Below are 14,880 nucleotides of genomic sequence, written 5' to 3' on the forward strand. Positions count from 1 at the left end.
ACAAAATGCATTTTGTGAGGCCGTCTCCTTATGTTTTTGGGGTGGTCTGTTCTCTTACTAGCTATCTTCCAAAATTCATAATACACCATAAAGAAAAGGAGTACTTGTGGCACCTTAGAGACTAACCAATTTATTTGAGCATAAACTTTCATGAGCTACAGCTCACTTCATCGGATGCATACTGTGGAAAATACAGAAGATGTTCTTATACATATAAACCATGAAAAAATGGGTGTTTACCACTACAATAGGTTTTCTCTCCCCCACCCCACTCTCCTGCTGGTAATAGCTTATCTAAAGTGATCACTCTCCTTACAATGTGTATGGTAATCAAGGTGGGCCATTTCCAGGACAAATCCAGGGTTTAACAAGAACGTCTGAGGAAGGGGGCTGGGGTAGGAAAAAACAAGGGGGTGGAGGGGCAGAAGGAGAGGCCCCGAGATAGGACAGCTGCTTCTGCTGGGCTAAGAGTATAGTTGGATAGGTTAACAATATTGCTGGGAATAAATGAACACAAATCAGATGTCAAGAATTATAACATTAATAAACCAGTCGGAGAACACTTCAGTCTCTCTGGTCACGCGATTACAGACATGAAAGTTGTGATATTACAACAGAAAAACGTCAAAACCAGACTCCAGCGAGAGACTGTTGAATTGGAATTCATTTGCAAATTGGATACAATTAACTTAGGCTTGAATAGAGACTGGGAGTGGCTAAGTCATTATGCAAGGTAATCTATTTCCCCTTGTTTTTCCTCCCCCCCACCCCCAGACGTTCTTGTTAAATCCTGGATTTGTGCTGGAAATGGCCCACCTTGATTACCATACACATTGTAAGGAGAGTGATCACTTTAGATAAGCTATTACCAACAGGACAGTGGGTTTGGGGGGGAGGGGGGAGAAAACCTGGATTTATGCTGGAAATGGCCCAACTTGATTATCATACACATTGTAAGGAGAGTGATCACTTTAGATAAGCTATTACCAGCAGGAGAGTGGGGTGGGGGGAGAGAAAATCTTTTGTAGTGGTAAACACCCATTTTTTTCATAGTTTGTGTGTATAAGAACATCTTCTGTATTTTCCACAGTATGCATCCGATGAAGTGAGCTGTAGCTCACGAAAGCTTATGCTCAAATAAATTGGTTAGTCTCTAAGGTGCCACAAGTACTCCTTTTCTTTTTGTGAATACAGACTAACATGGCTGTTACTCTGAAACCTGTCATAATACACCATGGGTATCTCACTCATTAGTGTGAATTAATGAGATTCTACTTGTATATAAAGTTTGTATGATTCTTAAATCATTAGCAACATCTCCTATACTCTCACAAAAGAATGTTTACACTCCCTCAGGGCATGGGGGATACTTCAAAGGAAGCAGCAGCAGCAGCAACTACAAGACAGACAAACACACACACACACACACACACACAAACAGAGGACACAGGAGCCGATTTCTCTCCTAGTTATTATTGTATTTATTGCTGAACTAATGATTTGTCCTGAAAAACTGCATAAATCTTAATTGTAACAGCTGCTAAAGGACACTCAGGTTCATGATCATTTTACTGAGCTCTTTCATATAATTCGCTTTACAAAGACCAACAAACTCCAGTGAATTAGGCTCTTCACATTCTTGTTGTATGGCAGTCTCTCTCCAAACTTCATATTGGGATGAGAGTGTAAGAAATATATTCAGGACATGGAAAAAATCCCTTGATTTGCCCTGTGTTATGTTAAAAAACAAAGCATGGAAGTGACTGTCTTTTAATAAAAGGTTTAGATTATAGGATTATTGCACTTTGTTGTGAGGGGAAAGCTCGTGTTGCGATTAACGTGAAAACTGGGAGAAGAATGTTTTCAATTACAAACATATTATTTAGAAACAGTTAAAAGCGAAATACTCCAGAGTATTTCAAACTCATTTAAATGGGAAGTTGTTTTGTCCATTTCATTTGGAAGTAATCCCTTCCTCGCTACAATCAAAATTGCAGGGAGTGCCTTCTTTTGGCAGGCTGCTCCCTCTCCTAAAGGAAAACTTGGTATGTGATAAATAGAGGTGCTAGCATGAGGATAGATTGCCTGTTGGCATAGAAAGCCTTCAAGTGGGCTCAGGAGAAGGTAAATTCTGTAAACAAATAGCCGTTCTCTATGCCCCTATGTTATGAACTGTAGGTCGTGCCCTAAGCCTCACAGATTCTTCTGGATGAATAAGAGAATCCTCTGAACTAGCTCTGTGTCCCCAGAACTATGTACCCCCACTCCAGCCCACTTTATGGCAGCACAGAATGTCTCTACTTGGAAAGGTTTCAGAGTAACAGCCGTGTTAGTCTGTATTCGCAAAAAGAAAAGGAGTACTTGTGGCACCTTAGAGACTAACCAATTTATTAGAGCATAAGCTTTCGTGAGCTACAGCTCACTTCATCAGATGCATCTGATGAAGTGAGCTGTAGCTCATGAAAGCTTATGCTCTAATAAATTGGTTAGTCTCTAAGGTGCCACAAGTACTCCTTTTCTTTCTACTTGGAAAGATATTTCAGATGACGTTGGAGTTTTATTTTTATGAACTGATTATCTGGATGCCAGGGAAGGGACTGAGATTCTTGCTGATGTTACAGCTGGGGCCCCACAAGAGCCAGACCAGAGAGTTCTACAGAAAAGAGCAGCGGAAAAACAGAAATGGTTGGGAAACAAGCTGGAGAAAAATCTGGGTGGGGAGACACTAATGAAATCATTGAGGATCTTTGTAGGTAGAGACACAAAAAGTAACTGGGAAGACATTAGCGGTAAAGAGGAGATAAGAAAAGAATCAAGCAAGCAGGGGTAAAGTCATGGGGCTTTAAAGTGAAAAGAAAAGGAGTACTAGTGGCACCTGAGAGACTAACCAAAATTTATCTGAGCGTAAGCTTTCATGAGCTACAGCTCACTTCATTGGATGCATTCAGAGTGAACTATGTTTTAATTACTATTTCAGACCCATTTCACTTTGAATTTCTCTACTGAGAGAAATTTAGGGTCTGATTCCATTTTATACCAATTTTATTCCCATTAGCATCTCCTGTGTGGTTGTTGTTCCATAATTGTCCACTACAAAGTTTCTTGAACCTTCCTTTTTAACCTCTAGCACTAGCCAGCTAGATGGATCATTGGTCTGATTCAGTACAGAAATCCCTATGTTCTTGATTGTAAACTCTTTGGGTCTTTATGTGTACTTTGTTCAGCATTTGGCACACTAGGACCTTAATCCCAATTGGGGCTTCTAGGTATTAATGAAATATAAATATAACATGCAGAATAAGAACAGAATCCGGTCTTTAGTGTTTATATGTCTTGTGAAGCTTTTTAACATCCTCAGTCCTGAAGTTATGCCACCAAATTCCATCCAATCAGTAAATGAAGGGACGCCATCCAGGTGGATGGAGACATACTGACAGCAAATGGAAAATTCTGTTAGTCCCATGGGTACCGATGCTGTCAGCACTGAGCTGTAGCGGGGGCTCAGCCAAGCTAAGATGACAAGCTAATGCTTAGCTGCTTCAGGAATAAAATGTAGTTTACAACTTAGCATGTTTTTTTTTTTCCCTCAGAAAAAGCAATTGCTTTTCAGGCAAATCTTTGTGTATAAACACATTTACGTGTTTAGGAAAACTGAAGGGAAGTATAAGTCTTATAGCAGCGATCCGGGGGATTTTAGGATGTCAAACATGAAAGAGCTTTGCTGAACTCTTATTTTCAGTAAGTCTCTATGTTTGCTTTAGCTCCTTAAAGGAAACTTCAGAGTTCTTTATTATTATTTATTTCTTTTGTGACAGCACCTCAGAACTCCAGGTCATGGCCCAGGGCCCTGTTGTGCTAGGCATTGTACAACCACAAAACAAAAAGACATTCCCTCCCCCAAAGAACTTACAACTTAATTAAAAAGTGCCAAATCCCCAAGTCTTTTCTCAGAGAACGCTCCCGGTGAACTCACTATCTAGTCAACAGGAGCTCAGCTCCTATAAGTATTTACTCTGTTATTCGGCAGTCAGACCTTAGAAGGTTCAGTGATGCATTTTGTACCTGTATGTATGGGAGTGGATGGGTCATTACACAAAGTAAAACTATTTCCCCATGTTTATCCCCCTCTAATCCCCCCCCCCCCCCCCCACACACACACACACACTGTTCCTCAGAAGTTCTTGTCAACTGCTGGAAATGGCCCACCTTGATTATCACTACAAAAGGTCCCCCACCCCCGCTCTCCTGCTGGTAATAGCCCACCTTACCTGATCACTCTCATTACAGTGTGTATAGTAACACTCATTGTTTCATGTTCTCTATGTATATAAATCTCCTCACTTATTTTCCACTGAATGCATCCGATGAAGTGAGCTGTAGCTCACGAAAGCTTATGCTCAAATAAATTGGTTAGTCTCTAAGGTGCCACAAGTCCTCCTTTTCTTTTTGTGAATACAGACTAACACGGCTGCTACTCTGATACATGTATGTATGTTTATCCAAACTTATTTATAAGTGTCATCGTATGAGATGCTCTCAGGAGATTTCCAACACCTTCTATTCTCAGCTGTCTAGACCTATCACAAGAAGAGTTTCTTTTACTGTATTTCTGAACTTCCTCTCCCATTGGCTAAAACCCTTTAAATGCAGAAGTGCGCAGTTTAAAACAAAAAAGAAAAGCCAGCTAACACTTGAGAACCTCTGCAGCCTTTTTCGTTCTGTCTGGTTCAAACAGTGGGAGATGGTTTGGGTGTCTGTATTTTTTAATGCAATTTTTTTCCCAGTCCCTCATGTATGGCTGCTATTTGTCTTATTTTTAAGTTATTTGCTTCATGTAAACTTATAAAGTAGTCAGATTCATAAGTAATACAATTCAATAGTATTTGAGTTTCTGACAAGCAGTCTGCATCCATTGGTGGCAGCAGCATCTGTTGCCAAACTGTTCAGTGAGATCTCCAGGTTGATTTTTAACTAACAGGTGTTTATTTAATGGGGAATTCATTTTAAAGGTTGTTCTACTGTCAATTGTTATGCTACCAGCAAAGACAAAGATGTTTTAGGAATAGAAATCACCCTGGCACTTAATGAGTTATTTCTATCCATAATTGGAAAATGTATTAGGAAGGGGTGAAAATTTCCTCTAAACACACAGAGCACAACTGAAGAAGGAAGTTTTCCTACCTGAGTCACAAGAACAAGAAAGTGAAAATTTCAGGCTTAGCATGCTAATTACAGCATCCCTCTACTTACAAAAACAACTTGCCCTAATAAGGGCATAAAAACTAAGTATACCAGCAATTGCGGGGGGGGGGGGGGGGGATATGAACCCACTCAAGTGTTCAGGATTACTGGAGGGACCTGAATCTTCTTTCAGTTTCATGTCTGTTTACTGTTCTGTTTAAGACTGACTAGGGAGAATGTGAGAAAATTAACTCAGCCTTATTAGCAATGAAGCTATAACACTAAGAAAAGCTTTTCTGTATGAAACTGCAAAGCAGATAATAGCTTCAGTCTAGTCAAAATCTAGTGTTCTCATGCATTTCTTAAGCCAATATTTTGTTTATAGTTATTTCGTCACTAAAAAGCACCACCACAAAACTTCTGTAAGACCATTACAGTAAAAGTTTATGCTAACCAGTTCTCAGAATATGTGTCTGCCGATAGAATGGTAAGAAAACTGCTTTTGTTCAGCATGGTAATCATCTGTCTACAGCAATGGCAACCAAAAGATGTGAAATGCTTAATCTTTCTTTGTACGGCAGAACAACACGAGCCAACAAGAGATCTCCATGGTACAAGGCATTGTGCAAAGCATCTGTAGTCATAGCTTTTTACATAGAGGCTCTGAACTAAAAACAACACCTCTCCCCTCTAAATTTTCTGTTATTTGGGTGTGTCAAAAGCGAAGCTGGTCTCACTTATCTGCTGGAGAAGAGGCAGATTGATGAGATGGGGATATGGTGATTTTGTTGAGGAATTCTGATGGTTGACAGATTCTTGTTATTGATAGGGGCAGTTTTAGTATTACTTATTACCTTGAATTAAGTGTTATGAGTTTCACAGTTTTGAATGAACTATATTATATTTCAATTAGTGTAAAACACCTGTAATATATCTAAATAGCATTGTGTTGATGAGAGAATCAAAGGATTTAAAGCATTTTCACATTAATATAAAGAGAGCATATTTATGTGAGAGTGTGGGGGTGGGGGGAGAGGGAAAAGATATGAGTATTTTCCAGGGGCATATTTTTGTGTCTGTACCCCTGTATTAAAGTTGTCAAACCTTGTCTTTGTTTTCCCTTGCATTCCTTTCTTCACAATGGAGTCTCCTGCCCTGGTAATTATCTTTCTTTCTGCAAGAGGAAGATTGTTTGTAATTGTGACGTCTTGCTCAGGGCACCTAGAAGTGTGAGCCAGTGTATCGCTTCTCTGCCTCAGCAAGGGAGAGTTTTACTGGCTATTAGACTGCATGTCAGCTCCCTGCCATTTCAAACTGTCTGCCTCCTCAGCAATCTCCTCATGACTTTGAGAGTCTGTTACCTTAAAGGCAAGGTTTAACAGTGAACCCCAGTTCCCGAGTTTCTCAGACACGTTTCCCTGCATTGTTCACTCCCTCTCACTGGACACACAGAAATTATTATGTTTGCTGTCTCCAAAGAGACAAAGCACACATTAGATGAAGACTCACACTTCACTTCAATATGCAGCACTGAGACGGTTTTGTAGTAAAACAAGAATAAGTTATTAACAAAGAATAGAGATTTAAGTGAAGAGCAAAAGGGACATGTGTGAACAAAATACACTTTCTCGTGATTAAAACTTAATCTTAGCAAGTTACAATCTTTGCCTAAGTGTTGGATCACCCCTGCATTTATAAATAAGAAGTGGTAGTAGGTCTTAGTTTAATATAGATATATGTTATATGGATTGAATTAGCTGTTATAAGGATTGAATCTTTATCACTCTGTCTCTGCACAAACTGTATTCCCATTTTGAGCTGATCTCTGTAACAATTGCAAGGCCAAAGTGTTAATTATTTCAGGCTGCTATGGGGACTGAGCTAAAGTTTGTGTTAGAAAGTGATAAGAATGGCTGTTACAAGACAGAGAGTCTGTACCAAGGAATGATAAGAACATTGAGAAAACAGTGCTGTTCTTTGAAGCAGCACACTGATACTCTCACCCCTTGGGTGCTTTATCATGTCTATGTAGATTTTTGTGTAACAAGAGAGGGAGAGAGAATTGGATTAAATCTGCTATACCCTGAAAGTCATGAAACTGCATTTGAAATGGAAGAATGATGAGTGTATGGGAGTGAGTGTTTGGAACAGGTAATTGATTGGTTAGTGGATGGTGCCAGCCTAAACCTAAGAATTACAACTCCAGTATCAATGGGCTGAAGAGAATGCAGAGTGGAGATAACTGGATGACCCCCCCAGAGGGCAAACCGGAATCCACCCAAGCACCTCAAGGAAGGACAGAAGAACTGGAGATAACTCCCAGCCATCATGGAGCCGTCATGGATGTGCCATCTGCTGATTGAACTGATCAATGGTCATCTCCTATGCAACATCAGCATGATGACGCAACCTCCATAGACTTGTATTGAGCCAAAGACCTATAAAGACAGAACCAGGAGACTGGGTTCTTTGAGTCTGGTTCTGCGACCACACTCCAGGAGCATTGGATGTGCATCTGACACGGACTCAGCTCCACTCTCGTGTACAGGCTACCTGGCTAGTACTCTGTCACGAGCAACTTTTAGGCTGGTAACTATAACAACTTTTGCAGAACCTGTGTGAATGTTTATGTGAGTGAATAGTGATAGTAATTGTGTTTATTGATTTTCTGTTGTTTTTACAATAAACGTGGCATTTTGCCTTATCTCTCTTATAAGATCCTATTGGTATTATTTTATTAGTGTGACATAAGCAGTTTTCTTACTCAGATCAAGTTATCAGCATCTCCAGCCCTCCAGAATCAAACAGTGTTGTTCCCTAACTGATGGATTACCAGAATACCTTTTTCTTCCCTTTATATTACCCAAAATCCATTATCTGTGCACCAAGAGCCAGGAAGTCATGGGTTGCAGATTCTGTTCCCCAGTGTGATATCTAAACTGTCTTCTCTGCAGTTTGTTAGTTTGATAGCTGTGTTTACTTGATATGTAAATGTACTTTCATTGTCCTTTGCCTGCAACCAAGCCCATCAGACACGTAAATATACATCCCTTTGCCTAGGACAGGCTGTGATTATACACTGCCCCCCAAACACATTTTAAAAATGTATTTCCAGCATACACATATATCTCTTTTTTTACACAACCTTTATACACACTATGAAGTGATTTTAAGGGCCAGTGTGGCACCAGTTTACATCTGATACCTTACGTGAAACCTTTTAGATATCCCCAACACACTATCGTCATTATATGTATCAGGCCTGATGAGATAAATTGGCACTGTGGGACTCCCAGTGTCACATCTCCTCTCTTACAATGCTTCAGGAGGGTCAGCCATTGGCTGCACCACCGGCAGTAGCTCAGAATCTTCTTTCCTGTCTTGGGGAAAATCTGTCTCTCCTTTTGTTTAATCACAAACTTAAAATACCCATAAATTCCTGATATAGTGTTAATATGTACATTTCAGAATTATACTAATCACCAGTATGTCCCCAGCTCTCATAAAAAAACCTTATGCGATACACTTCATTAGAACAATACTGTTTACAATCAGTTGATTCAGTTGCTTATTCTTTTGGGGTTCAGACCCCTTTTTCTCCCCCTGCAGTGTCCAGACTTTGATTGTCACAATTTATGAAGTTATGACATTGGAAGAGATGGAGAACTGGAGACAGAAAGAAAGAAATAGTGAAATGAGAAAGACAACCTAAAATAAAAAAATCATTCTTCCTGTACTAATGGGGAAAAGGTTGCCCATAAAATGATGATGCTTAGAGCCTTTTTGCTGCAAACTTTAAAACCAAACATGGTAAGCATTAGGGTATTAGTATCAAATTGGGGCCTGGAACAGGGAGAAAATATGGAGAAGTGAGAGAGGCTAGTAACAGCTGGTGAGAGAAGAAGGAAACTGACAGCTGAGAGAGAGAGAGAGAGAGAAAGATCAGAAAATACCCAAAAATATATCAGTGCAACCATCTCTGACATGAAACTCTTGTCAAATTCACTTTATATCACTTCTGCCAGCACAGGGCTCTATTGATTATACAGTAGCCTACTATTCTTCACTCCCTTTTGATTGCTGTCAGAGTTTATACCTCAGGGAATAATGTCCCATTATTTTTCACTTTGTGGGTAATCACCTCTCTTTTTAAGTTGACACCAGTTGAGGGCTCAAGCCCTTCTCACCAAAAAGCTCATGCTGCCATGGGCTATAAATAGGACCTATACCTCAGTGCCTGATCAGCTTTCTCACCTGATGCTGCATGAGAACAGCCTCAGGGAAGACTTGCTCCTCCCCGTACTGACGCCTTCTATATGCAGCAGCATCTCCGTCTGGCTCCACTTGTTTTGCCATGTTCCTTAGGGGCTGGAGCAGGTCTTGTGTCATAAACGACTCATTCAAATGGTCTCCTGCTCTTTGGAGGAGAGTTCCATGATAGACTCCCACAGGGAGCTACCTACTGGGATTTTGGACTGCTTGTGCTTCACCAGTCTATCAAGAGAACAGAGACCCTGCTAGCTAAAATAAAGGCACTTCATAGTATGAGATGGCAAAAACATATAAATATGAGTACTTGTATGGAACATGCCCACTCCTCAAACAAAGGCACATGTTCATAAATAGTGAATACAAAGGGGAATGATGAAAACATGCCATGTGCAAAGCAGACAAACCTTGGTAGACTAAGTTGGAATTGATGCAGTGAAAAAAAGGGCTCTAGATGATTGAATACTAAAATAATATTCCACTGAATGCATCCAATGAAGTGAGCTGTAGCTCACGAAAGCTTATGCTCAAATAAATTGGTTAGTCTCTAAGGTGCCACAAGTCCTCCTTTTCTTTTTGTGGATACAGACTAACATGGCTGCTACTCTGAAACCTAAAATAATATAGTCTAGCTGTGGGAATTAAGGTGTTGAACATCAAGCTTTATTACCGTGGCTACCAAAAATACCCATTTTCACTCAGGAATAATTTCAAAGCAAGAAGTCTCTTGTACAATTAGTCTGTATACAGAGCACAGTTAAATACAGAGCTAAGCCCTACAGTCCTTATATATGATTTCACCCACTGATTTCAACAAGGAATTTTGCCTAAATAAGCACTAAAAATTGCAGAGTTTGGCCTATTGTGTTAGGGTGCTTGGAGGGCAAGGTGGCCTAGTAGCTACCGCACTTCATGTCTAGCCCCTTGCTTCCCTGACCAGGTGACAGAGGTGCCTGGGTCCTGACCTTAGCCTGGGAATTTTCTGGCCTCCACTTGTATTGGTTGTCAGCCCTTAAGGGGTGTAATAGGGAGACCTGGGCTCTCGCTCTCTCCATTGGATCCCAGCCCAGGGCCCTGCATGAAACAACACTGGCATGGGCTACTTCCTACCTTTGTCACTTCAGTTTGGGTGTAGCCACTGTAGTCCAAACAGGAGTGGTGTCCCTTGTGAACCTTTTGCGGCATCCTGCCATGGTCTCAAGTGCCTCTGGGCAGGAGTGGATGTAAAGTTGGAGGGGGTCTACCCCCACAATGTCCTTATGGTCAAAGAGTAAAGTTCACTCAGTGCTGGGTGCTCCCAGTCTCCTTAACAGTCTCTCTCTCTCTCTCTGTCAGGAATGCAGTGCTTCCACCACTGGCCATCCTGGCTGTCAGCTTGTAGAGAAGCTCCCCTCATATAGAGAGAGGCAGAACTGCCTCTTCACCAGTCAGCCCCCAAGTAAGCCAGGTTCTCTACTTTTCTCCCCACCCTCCAGGCCAGGCATTGGCTGCAGGTATGGCAGGGCAGGGCTAGCTGGGCCCATAGGCTCTTTTTAAACATTTTCTTGCTGGTGTGAGGTTTCTCTGCTCCATCACACCCATATACAGTAAATGTGTAATGCTTCCTTCTATATCTACCTCAGTATGGTGTAAAGCCCACAGTAATTAAGATTGATGTTGAACACCCAAATCCCCCAGTTAGAATATATTATTTTAGTATTCTATCTACAGCCATTTTTTTTCAGTGCATCATCTTTTCTACTTAGCCTGGTAAGATTTTCCTCTTTGCGAACTAAATCTCATGTATATCTGTGCTGGGGCGGGGGGGAAGTGTAATAGTGTGAAGTGCATGGTTCCTTTAAAACAGGAAGCTTATTTCTTTCCTCTCATAAATAAGGATCACAGGTGTTGCACTGGAGGATTAGGACACCTTCATTAAACTATATCTGACACAGATAGCCTCCAGGATGGTGATGACATTCCACCTCAACATTTAAGCATCTGATTCCTCTGAACCAGTAACTGAAGTAATGAGTGACTGGAGGATTTGGCTGAGAAACATTTGAGAAACACATCTCCAAACTACTGACAATTATTTATAAACCTACTAAATTATTGAAGAGAAGCAGCTAATATAATGCCCACAGGAGCACAGCAATTAGATTGAAAAAATTGCCTTTACTGGAAATGTTATTTCACGGAAACCTTTTTACTTGAAGGAAAAGTTGTGCAGGTGGTCTGCAAATACTACATCTGAAAAACAAACAAACCAACCAAAAACCCCTGATCATGTATGTTGTGCCTTGGAAGCAAGGTAGTTTTTATACTTCTTGTTCTCCTATCCAAGGAGAAAAACAAACCCTTGACCAGTGTCCAAAGACCCGAGAGATAGGTCAGCCACTAATGTGCATTGACAGTTAAGCTTCTTTCATGAGGGAAAGAGACCCAATCATAAACTGTGGAAGGAACAGAGTTAAGACACCTCCCACAAACCAGTCATTATTAAAAAGCCTGGATGAATTAGCAGGTGTTCTTTGCAAACAATGCTGATGAGTTTCCCTAGCAGTAGTCATGTGATCTAATCCTTCATGAGGAAAGGAACTGTACAGAAACCATAAGGAAAGAGCTAAAGGGGAATGAATATTTGACCCGACCATAACACTGGGATTTTCTTTTCTTTTCATGGACTTGTCTGAAGCAAGTTGCTCCTTGTTGCATTTACTGTGGACTGCACATGAGGGAAGCTTTGTTGTATTAATGTTTGACCCTAAAATTTAAGGGGCTGGATACGTGATATAGAGTAAGTCCTCCAGGGAGTGTAGAGATGCCACAATTCCTACACATTCTTGATAAAGTCCTTTGTTTCCTGAAAACCTTCCTGCTGTGGCAAAAACAAAAGTCCAGGAGAGGGCAATCACAGGCTGCAACTATAGTGAGCAGTGGAAAGTTTTGTGACCTCATTCTGTATGTAGTTTCTGTTCATAATAAAGGGTTTATCCTGAAACTGGTCTGTTTATCAGAAACAGTAATATACTACCGGATATACTTTTAGTTCACAATAAAACAATACAGGTATTTAAACTGTTGTTCAGCCCACTACTGCTCCTTAAATCTATTTATTACAGCACCATTGAGTGTACTGAGAATAAAAGCATTGTTTAAAGAACTCAGGTCCCTGAACTGACACAGTCATCCACTTAACCCTCCAGGCTTGTCCTGGAGTCTCCAGGAATTAAAGATTAATCTTTAATTAGAAGATTCTGTCATGTGATGAAACCTTCAGGTTTTTGTCCAACCAAAATTGGCAACCTACATCCACTGCATAAAAACATCATAAAATATAAGCCCGGTACCAGGGATATTACGTTCTGGAACCAGTGTGATTCTGCTGGTGCACAAATTCCTATGTCAATTCTCTGTTCAGACGCAGAGTTATTTTTTGAGGCTTTGCTTTGAAATTTGTCTATCATTGATTCATGGGGTTTAAATACATAGTACCTGCTCTAAAATGCTTATGAATTATTGCTGACAGGCAACACAGCTCTCGCACATTCCCTGATCAAACAGATGGGAGGCTTACCTCTAAGGTTGATTTCAAACTGCAAATGCTGTAATAGTACCCACTCAACTTTCAGCAAGTTGCAGTAATTTTAAAAGGTCAGTTGCTTATTCTTTTTTGTTTAATGACACATTCTTTAACAGCAACATATCTGCATGCCCTGCCCTCCGCCATAACTCACTTTCCTCCAAAATGTACACAGCACCTTCTGCGAGGCAAGCCAATCATTCAGAGCTGTGCTGGACACACGCACCTACCCATTGTTCGCATGCCCTTCTCCACGTGCCACACACATTTCCTCAGTCTCATGGCCCCTGCTCCAGCCATAATACAATTTTTCTATATCCAGATACTTTCCCCCTATCTCTCCCGCCTCTACCTTAAGTCCAATTGTTTCGTCAGACATAATGCAGCAAGCAGGTTGTCGTGTCTCCCTGCCTCTCTGTCAATCTTACAAAGGACTTCATTCTCCCTTCTCTAGTTGGAGCACGATTAGTAAAGTCAAATGAGCTATAAAAACAGGACAAGTGGGGAGAAGGAAGCGAGAGGCGAGCAACTGAATAGTAAGATAAACTAACCCCCACTTTTCCCGACAGTTGTGAGCACATTCTGTACCAGCTGTTTATTACCCAGAAACTTAAGAACTACAAAACTGAGACTATGCAAAACATGCCACACACTTAGCGGCACAACCTATAAGTGCTTTAACAATGTTTCTACTGTTGTCACTGGCTTTGTGTAATCTCCATAATGTGTGTCACATTTCAAAGTATTTTGAAGAAAAAGAATAAAACTCCTTTTTATTTGACATTGAAGTTCTTGCAGACTGAAAGCTGTATGAACCTTGCCAAAGGCTTATATACGCCATTGTACCATTCTCAGCAAGGCCTTGCAAGGTCTTTCAGTGGTTAACAACGAAGAACAATAATCCAGGCTGTGATTCCTTGTTCTTATGCCAGTGGGGAAATTCATAACTCTCCTCTCAGCCTTTCAGAGTGGCTGCATGACGAAGATTTACATGGCCTTGTCTACTTTTGAAATTTCAACAAGAGAGAACTGACAGAGAGTAGGGGACTCAGCACTTTCAGAAAATCAAGTTCTTTAAAGGTGTATTCAGTTAAAAAACACTTAGGCACACAAAATCACTAGTCACTTTTGCAAATCTAGGCCTTGGGATTATGATGCATTAATTACACATTTACCTTACTTGCTATCAATCTAGCTATTGGTCTACGTCAGTGGTTCCCAAACTTGTTCCATCACTTGTGCAGGGAAAGCCCCTGGCGGACCAGGACGGTTTGTTTACCTGCTGCATCCTCAGGTTCGGCCAATCGCGGCTCCCAGTGGCCGCAGTTCACTGCTCAGGCCAATGGGAGCTGCTGGAAGCGGCAGCCAGTACGTCCCTCGGCCCACGCCACTTCCAGCAGCTCCCATTGGCCTGAGTAGCAAACCGCGGCCACTGGGAGCCGCGATCAGCCGAACCTGCGGATGCGGCAGGTAAACAAATTGTCCCGGCCTACCGGGGCTTTCCCTGCACAAGTGGCAGAACAAGTTTGGGAACCACTGATCTATGTTAATGTTTTGTACTGACACTCTTTGCCATAGTATCTGAGATCCTTCCATGTATATGTATTAATAGAAATAGCAAAGTTCCCATGGACTTCATGGAGTCTCTTCCCTTGTAGGGTAAAAATTCAGCTTAGGGTAAGATTTATGTTTTAGATTTGTTATTTACTTTTCTGTGTTTATTTTAGATTGATGTTTTAGATTTTTCCCCCACACAGGCAGAATATTTTAATTGCTTCTCTCAACCTGGCTATGGTCTCCTGATTTGTTCTATAAATCGCATAAATAGCAAAATGTATTTTTTAAAAGAATTCTTGCCTGACTGC

This window comes from Lepidochelys kempii, chromosome 2 (genome assembly GCF_965140285.1).
Source record: "Lepidochelys kempii isolate rLepKem1 chromosome 2, rLepKem1.hap1, whole genome shotgun sequence".
NCBI lineage: Eukaryota > Metazoa > Chordata > Testudines > Cheloniidae > Lepidochelys > Lepidochelys kempii.